Source organism: Panthera uncia, assembly GCF_023721935.1.
Source record: "Panthera uncia isolate 11264 chromosome A1 unlocalized genomic scaffold, Puncia_PCG_1.0 HiC_scaffold_17, whole genome shotgun sequence".
NCBI classification, from domain to species: domain Eukaryota; kingdom Metazoa; phylum Chordata; class Mammalia; order Carnivora; family Felidae; genus Panthera; species Panthera uncia.
Window position 1 is genome coordinate 96,056,633 of NW_026057577.1, and position 10,085 is coordinate 96,066,717.

Below are 10,085 nucleotides of genomic sequence, written 5' to 3' on the forward strand. Positions count from 1 at the left end.
CACAGTGGTGTTGCTGCCACAATCACTCATAGGAGAGCGAATCCTTAGTTTCCTGGAGCCTATAGTTCCTGACCCAGGAAGCTGAGAAACATCTTTGAGAGTCACCTATCAAGACCCCAAGACCTGCTTGAAGGACACAAATACTCAATGTTGGAATGGAAGTTTTTGCTGCTATGTAGCCAATCCAAGTACCTTAACATTAATGCAATTTCTAGATGCCAAAAATCACCTTCCCTAGTTTAAAACATGTGATCTCAACACCTTGGAATTCATATTACAGACTGGTTAAGAGCATGACCACTGAAGTCTTGATTGGATGAAAATCTTATCATGGTGACCGATTAGCCAGAGCTTTTATAAAATTACTCATAAACTTTTAAGTTCAATTTCTCAACCAGTTAATATGGAAAATAACAGAATCTGTTTCCTAAAGTTGTCATAAAAATTAAAATAAATACTGTGGTAAACCTAATACACTAACACATGGTAGGGACTCTATAAGAAGTAGTTATTTTTTTCCCCTCTGAATAATTATTTTTTTCTTAGCCAAGTAGTTATAGACTTGCATAAGACAGAGGGTGGCAATAATAATATAAATGCCTAAAATTCAAAGTTCTCATTATAAATATCAATACTTGAACTGCACACAGATTAAAGAAGACCCTCAGCACCTATTAAAAGTATACAAGACTGTGCCTACCAACACTGTGGAGCCAGTGTTTCTTTGGGAAATTGGCTGTTTTGAGTAAATTTTATGATTTCTCTTCTGCTTCACTGTAAATTTTTTCTTTTTACTTTTTAATGTTTTTGGTGTTCCTGACTCAGGAAATCCTATCTCCTCTAATTTGTATTGTGTTTTGGAAAGTGGGCTGACTTTCTGTATGTGGTTATGTGATTTTATTTTATATATTAAAAAAAAATCATGTTCTAAGTGGAAGCCTAAATGCTTATTATCTATTCATAATGTACAAGAATTTCAGTGGGTGGACATTTTGACATTCGGTTGTCCAGTGATCTTTTCCTGATAAATTCCTCTTTCTTGGGTATTCCCTTGATAGTTAAGTTTGTGAGCAATGCCATCTCTGGACAAATGAAATTTACATATGAGGTAAAAAATCGCAAATCTTAGTGAGAGAAAGTTAATTTCTTAATGAACTGAGCAGAGTACACAGACTGTTGGCCAACAGACATTTTGCACTCAGCCTGCCTCTTATTTAAATTTTTTTTAAATTTTTTGTTTATTTTTGAGAGAGAGACAGAGACAGAGACAGAGTGTGAGCAGAAAGAGGCAGAGAGAAAGGGAGACAGAATCTGAAGTAGATTCCAGGCTCTGATCTCTCAGCACAGAGTCTTATGTGGGGCTTGAACCCATGAGCTGCGAGATCATGACCTAAAGTCATACATTTAACCAAATGAGCCACCCATGTGCCCTGAGCCTACCTGTTATTTAAAAATTAGTTTTCAAGATTTAAAAAGACAACACAGGAGAATTTATACTAAACTTGGATCTCCTGCTTATCATGAAAATTTGGCAGTCTAGAAATTTCTGCTTCCAGAAAGTTGTAATAAACATATTTTATCTATTCTTCCCACTAGGTACATTGAAAACCCCTGGATATAATATATAAAACAAATATAAGAAGAATATGAGAGGAAAAAGAGAAGGCAGACCAACTAGGGCCTTCAGAACTCATGAATAATACTGTGGCAAGTTCCTGAAATTTCCTTTTGCCCTGTATATCCCAGACTTGGAGCTAAAGATACTGGCAACCCAGAAACATCAATAGGCACAGACAACAAAAGCTCCAACAAAAGCAGGTTGCCTCTCGCCAAAGGATTAACAAAGAAAAGTCCAACAAGAAAGAAAATGTTGAGATAGTAACCACTTGCCTCTAGCCAAACAACATGGCAAACACAGTGGTCTGAATCCCACTTTCACCAGCAAAAACCAGAGGAAGAGCCTAGATTTCCACAATGCTGAGGTGACAAGGCATCCTCATCTCAAACAGTGCTTTCAGAGACAGCTAAGAAGGCGGCCAGGATTTTCATCTCTTCCAAAAAATAATGAGGCCATCCTCTCCTCCTAGGGAGCTTGGCCTTCCATCCCCACTGAGAGTAGTAAGATGCCACTCTCCTCTGCTGGAGTGGCATAGGAGGAGGCCTAGTGGAGAGTTAGGACCTTCACTTTCTCTAGCAGTAATGAGTCCTTCTGCCTCTTGTTGGTAGTTGTTAGTGTCACTTGATATTGGTAACAGTGGGAATAATAAGGAATAATGAGGCACTCCTATCCCTAACACCAAGGGTAGTATCAGTGGGAGCCAGAACTCCTCCACTGCCTCCCCACCCAACAGCTTCTAATAAGGAGCTCCCTGCCCTTGGGTATTGGCAGAGACTGAGTGAGGAACCTGCACTTTTATTCCAATCTAGCAGTAATGAGGTGGGATCTCTCTTCTGACAGAACAGTGTCAGAGGAAACCAACAAAAACAGAAAACTTAAGTAAGACATAGAATCTCATAACATGATGACACCAAATGTGTAGGTTTCAACAAAAAGAAGAAAAAAAATATACCAAGAACTAAAACGATCTTAAGCTGAAGGAAAAAGCAATCAATAGATGCCAACACTGAGATGACAAGACTTATTAGACATAGATTTTAAAATAGCCATCATAAAACTCTTCAGTGAGCAATTACAGACACACTTAAATGAAAAATATAGAGACTCATAAAAAAGACAAGAAGTCTCAGGAAATGAATAGAAGATATAAAGAAGACTCTAAAAGAAATTTTTAGAACTAAACAATTCTAAATTGTTTAGAATTATTATTAATTATTATTATTAAATTATCTAAATATATACAGTAGATGGGTTCAAGAGCAGAATGGAGGGATGAAAGAAAGAATGAGGAAATTTGAAAATTGGACAATGGAAATTACTCAAACTATACCACAGATTAAAAAATAGCCTAGGGAAAAAATGCAAAGAGCCTTAGGGAGCTGTAGACCTAATATTTATGTCAGTCTCATTATGAAAGGGGAAAGAGAGAGGGCTGAGAAAGTGCTGAAATAGCAGATAAATACACACAAATTTGCAAAAGACATAAAGCTACACATTCAAGAGGCTGAACAAACACCAAAGAGAATAAATCCAAATGCATCCGTATCAAGACATATCATGGTTAAACTTCAGAAAAGTTAAGACAGAGATAATTTTGAAAGCAGTGAAAGAAAAATTACCTTAATACAGAGCATAGCAATTTGAATGAAAATGGTTTTCTCATCAGAAACCATAAAAATCAGAAAGAAATAGCACAATGTTTTTCAAATGCTGAAAAAAATTGGAAGTTTCAATCCAGAATCTTATAACCAGTAAAGATATCCTTCCAGAATGAAGGATAAAACATGGCATCACAAATAAAGAAAAAACTAAGATAATTTATCAATATCAAAAATAGACACACAGATCAATAGAAGAGAATAGAAAACCCAGACATAAACTCATAATTACATGGTAAATTAAACTTTGACAAATAAGGCAGGAATATGCACGAGAAAAAGTTTCTTTCTCAACAAACAGTGTTGAGAAAACTAGACAGCTACACACTGGACCACTTTCTTACCCCATATACAAAAATAAACTCAAAATGGATTAAGGAGCTAAATGTGAGACGTGAAGCCATAAATATCCTAGAAGAGAGCATAGGCAGTAATTTCTCTGACATTGGCCCCAAAACATCTTTCTAGATATGTCTCCTAAAACAACGAAAACAAAAGCAAAAATAACATATTGGACTGCATCAAGATAAAAAGCTTCCATACAGCAAAGGAAACAATCAACAAAACTAAAAGACAACCTACAGAATTAAAGAAGATATTTACAACTGACATATTTGACAAATGGTTAGTATCCAAAGTATATAAAAACGGAGACAACTCAACACCAAAAAAGCAAACAATCCAATTAAACATGGGAAGAAGACATGAACAGACATTTCTCCAAAGAAGACATATAGATAGCCAACACAAATGAAAAATGCTCAACATCACTCATCATCAGGGAAATGCAAATCAAAACCACAATGAGATATCATCTCACACCTACCAGAATGGCTAAAATCAAAAACATAAGAAACAAGTGTGGCAAGAATGTGGAGAAAAAGGAATACTCGTGCGCTGTTGGTGAGAATGCAAACTGGTGCAGCCACTGTGGAAAGCAGCATAAAAGTTCTTCAAAAAATTAAAAATAGAACTACTCCAGTAATCGCACTACTGTATATTTACCCAACGAACACAAAAACACTAATTCAAAGTGGTACATGCACCCCATGTTTATTTCAGCATTATCTACAGCAGCCAAATTATGGAAGCAACCTAAGTATCTATTGATAGATTAATGTATAAAGAATATGTGGTATATAGGTATGTATGTATACATACATGTATACATGTATACATGTATGTATACATATATATGTATATGTACATATACGTATATATGTATATATACACACATACATATATATGTACATATACATATATGTGTGTATATATATAATGGAATATTATTCAGCCACAACAAGAATGAAATCTTGCCATTCACAACTATGTGGATGGAACTAGAGGGTATTATACTAAGCGAAATTAGAGAAAGACAAATATCATAGCATTTCACTTACATGTGGAATTTTAGAAACAAAACAATGATCAAAGGAGACAGAGAGAGAGAGAGAGAGAGAGAGAGAGAGAGAGAGAGAAAGAAACTGAAAAACAGATTCCTAACTATAGAGAAAAAACAGATGGTTACCAGAGGATAAGTGGGAGGAGTGAAATAGGTCAAAGGGATTAAGAGTACCCTTATCTTGAAGAGTACTAATATATGAAATTGTTGAATCACTATCTTGCACACCTGAAAGGAATTTAATACTACATGTTAACTACATTGGAACTCAAATGAATGAATGGATATATTTTTTTAATTAAATGCCTGGAGAGAAAGACAGATACCATATGTTTTCACTCATGTGGATCCTGAGAAACTTAACAGAAGACCATGGGGGAGGGGAAGTGGGAAAAAAAAAGTTACAGAGAAGGAGTGAGGCAAACCATAAGAGACTCTTAAATACTAAGAACAATCTGAGGATTGATGGGGGTGCAGCAAAGGGAAAGTGGGTAATGGGCATTGAGAAAGGCACCTGTTGCTATGACCAATGGGTATTGTATGGAAACCAATTTAACAATATATTTAATAAAAAAATAAATGCCTGGAAACATTTAAAAAAAACTAAGATAATTTACCACCAGCAGACTTAATTCTAAAAGAATAAACAGTTCTCTAAAACAGAAAGGAAACAATGAAAAGAGAAATTTTAGAAATAATAAAAGGAGAAATCAGAAAGGAAAAAAAGACATGGTAAGCAAAACTATGAGTAAACCCTGTACATTTTCTACTTTGGAGTGCTCCAAATTATTTTCGAAGGTTAAAATAAAAATTATAACACTGTATGATGAGGTTCTAAATGCATACAGAGAACATATTTATGAAATTATATGATAAATGGGGACGGTAAAGTGACATAAAGGGAGGAAGGGTTTCCACAATTCACTCAAACTGGTAAAATGATGAAGGTCATTAACTGTGATAAAATATGTAAGTATAATGTAAAAACTAAAAAAGTTATACAAAGAGATGTACTCAAAAACACTTTAGATAAGTCAATATGGAGTTTTAAAAAACATTCAATACTCACAGGAAAGTAGGAAGAAGAGAGAAGTAAAAAATAAAACAAAAGAATAGAAAACAAAACATAAAATGGCACACTTATTCATGAAATAGCAATAATTACATTAAATGGTAAGTAGTCTAAATATACAAATTAAGAGACAGAGATCTGCAGACTAAATTAAAAAAATACGACCTAACTCTATGCTGTCAACAAGGTCACTTTAAATATAATGGTGTAGGCATGTTGAAAGAAAAACTACAGCAAAGATACATAATACAAACATTAAAGAAAACAAGAGGGTTTATATTAATATTATTTAAAGCAGACTTTACAGAAAGGAAAATCAGCGGAGACAGAAAACAAAATTATGTAATGATGAAAGGATAAATCCTCCAGGAAGAAACAGCAACTCTAAATAGGTATGTACCAAAAACCGAATTGTAAAATATGTGAAGTAAAACATGATAGAACTGAAAAAAAAAAATAAATGAATATACAATTACAGTTGGAGATTTCAACACTGGAGTCCCACTGATGGATAAAGCAACTAGACAGAAAATCAAGAAGGAGACAGAAGAATTCCCCATGGCACAAAAAAAGACACTCAGATAAATGGAACAGAATAGAGAACCCAGAAATGGACCCACAAACGTATGGCCAACTAATCTGTGACAAAGCAAGAAAGAATATCCAATGGAATAAAGACAGTCTCTTCAGCAAGTGGTGCTGGGAAAACTGGACAGCAACACGCAGAAAAATGAACCTGGATCACTTTCTTACATCATACACAAAAGTAAACTCAAAATGGATGGGTGAAACACATAAATGTAAGACAGGAAGCCATCAGAATCCTTGAGGAGAAAGCAGGCAAAAATCTCTTTGATCTTGGCCGCAGCAACTTCTTACTCAACATGTCTCCAGAGGCAAGGGAAACAAAAGCAAAAATGAACTACTGGGACCACATGGAAATAAAAAGCTTCTGCACAGCGAAGGATACAATCAGCAAAACTAAAAGGCAACCAATGGAATGGAAGAAGATATTTGAAAACGACATATCAGATAAAGGGTAGGTATCCAAAATCTATAAAGAACTTATCAAACTCAACACCCAAAAAACAAATAATCCAGTGAAGAAATGGGCAAAAGACATAAATAGACACCTCTCCAAAGAAGACATCCAGATGGCCAACTGACACATGAAAAAATGTTCAACATCACTCATTATCAGAGAAATACAAATCAAAACCACAATGAGATACCACCTTACACCTGTCAGAATGGCTACCATTAACAACTCGGGCAACAAAAGATGTTGGCAAGGATGTAGAGAAAGAGGATCTCTTTTGCACTGCTGGTGGGAATGCAAACTGGTGCAGCCACTCTGGAAAACAGTATGGAGGTTCCTGAAAAAATTAAAAACAGAACTACCCTATGACCCAGCAATTGCACTACTAGGTATTTATCCAAGGGATAGAGGTATGCTGTTTCAAAGGGGCACATGCACCCCAATGTTTATAGCAGCACTATTAATAACAGCCAAAGTATGGAAAGAGCCCAAATGTCCATCGATGGATGAATGGATAAAGAAGATGTGGTATATACACAATGGAGTATTACTCGGCAATCAAAAAGAATGAAATCTTGCTAGTTCCAACTATGTGGATGGAACTAGAGGGTATTACCCTAAGCGAAATTAGTCAGAGAAAGACAAATATTATATGACCTCACTCATATGAAGACTTTAAGACACAGCACAGATCAGCACAAGGGAAGGGAAGCAAAAATAATATAAAAACAGGGAGAGGAACAAAACATAAGAGACTCTTAAATAGAGAAAACAAGCAGAGGGTTATTAGAGGGATTGTGGGAGGGGGGATGGCATAAAAGAATCTACTCCTAAAGTCATTGTTACACTATATGCTAACTAACTTGGATGTAAATTAAAAAATTAAAATAAAATTAAAAAAAGAAAAATCCCCCAAAACATTATCAATCAACAGGGTCTACTCAACATTTATGGAATATTCCTTTCAATAACAGCAGAGTATATACCCTTTTAAGTGTCTCTGGAATATGTATCAAGAGAGAACACAGCCTGGGCCATAAACAAAAATTAAAAATTTTAAAATAGGCCTTTCGAAGATGGCGGCGTAGGAGGACGTGGGGCTCACAACGCGTCCTGCCGATCACTTAGATTCCACCTACACCTGCCTAAAGAACCCAGAAAACCGCCAGAGGATTAGCAGAAGGGAGTCTCCGGAGTCAAGCGCAGACGAGAGGCCCACGGAAGAGGGTAGGAAGGGCGGCGAGGCGGTGCGCGCTCCACGGACTGGCGGGAGGGAGCCGGGGCGGAGGGGCGGCTCGCCGGCCAAGCAGAGCCCCCGAGTCTGGCTGGCAAAAGCGGAGGGGTCGGACGGACTGTGTTCCGACAGCAAGCGCGACTTAGCGTCTGGGAGGTCATAAGTTAACAGCTCTGCTCGGAAAGCGGGAAGGCTGGAGGACAAAGGGAGGGAGAGCTGCTGAGCCCCCGGACGGCAGAGCTCAGCTTGGCGGGGAACAAAGGCGCCAGCGCCATCTCCCCCGCCCATCCCCCAGCCAAAATCCTAAAGGGAACCAGTTCCTGCCAGGGAACTTGCTCGCTCCGCGCAAACACCCAACTCTGTGCTTCTGCGGAGCCAAACCTCCGGCGGCGGATCTGACTCCCTCCCGCTGCTCCTCCTGAAGTGGATCACCTAAGGAGAAGCGAGCTAAGCCTGCCCCTCCAGCCCCCGTGCACCTTGCCTACCCACCCCAGCTAATACACCAGATCCCCAGCAACACAAGCCTGGCAGTGTGCAAGTAGCCCAGACGGGACACGCCACCCCACAGTGAATCCCGCCCCTAGGAGAGGGGAAGAGAAGGCACACACCAGTCTGACTGTGGCCCCAGCAGTGGGCTGGGGGCAGACATCGGGTTGGACTGCGGCCCCGCCCACTAACTCCAGTTATACACCACAGCACAGGGGAAGTGCACTGCAGGTCCTCACCACGCAAGGGACTCTCCAAAATGACCAAACGGAAGAATTCCCCTCAGAAGAATCTCCAGGAAATAACAACAGCTAATGAACTGATCAAAAAGGATTTAAATAATATAACAGAAAGTGAATTTAGAATAATAGTCATAAAATTAATCGCTGGGCTTGAAAACAGTATACAGGACAGCAGAGAATCTCTTGCCACAAAGATCGAGGGACTAAGGAACAGTCACGAGGAGTTGAAAAATGCTTTAAACGAAATGCAAAACAAAATGGAATCCACGATGGCTCGGCTTGAAGAGGCAGAGGAGAGAATAGGTGAACTAGAAGATAAAGTTATGGAGAAAGAGGAAGCTGAAAGAAAGAGAGATAAAAAAATCCAGGAGTATGAGGGGAAAATTAGAGAACTAAGTGATACACTAAAAAAAAAATAATATACGCATAATTGGTATCCCAGAGGAGGAAGAGAGAGGGAAAGGTGCTGAAGGGGTACTTGAACAAATTATAGCTGAGAACTTCCCTGAACTGGGGAAGGAAAAAGGCATTGAAATCCAAGAGGCACAGAGAACTCCCTTCAGACGTAACTTGAATCGATCTTCTGCACGACATATCATAGTGAAACTGGCAAAATACAAGGATAAAGAGAAAATTCTGAAAGCAGCAAGGGATAAACGTGCCCTCACTTATAAAGGGAGACCTATAAGACTCGTGACTGATCTCTCCTTTGAAACTTGGCAGGCCAGAAAGGCTTGGCACGATATCTACAGTGTGCTAAACAGAAAAAATATGCAGCCGAGAATCCTTTATCCAGCAAGTCTGTCATTTAGAATAGAAGGAGAGATAAAGGTCTTCCCAAACAAACAAAAACTGAAGGAATTTGTCACCACGAAACCAGCCCTACAAGAGATCCTAAGGGGGATCCTGTGAGACAAAGTACCAGAGACATCACTACAAGCATAAAACATACAGACATCACAATGACTCTAAACCCATATCTTTCTATAATAACACTGAATGTAAATGGATTAAATGCGCCAACTAAAAGACATAGGGTATCAGAATGGATAAAAAAACAAGACCCATCTATTTGCTGTCTACAAGAGACTCATTTTAGATCGGAGGACACCTTTAGATTGAGAGTGAGGGGATGGAGAACTATTTATCATGCTCCTGGAAGCCAAAAGAAAGCTGGAGTAGCCATACTTATATCAGACAAACTGGACTTTAAATTAAAGGCTGTAACAAGAGATGAAGAAGGGCATTATATAATAATCACAGGGTCTATCCACCAGGAAGAGCTAACTATTATAAATGTCTATGCGCCAAATACCCGAGCCCCCAGATATATA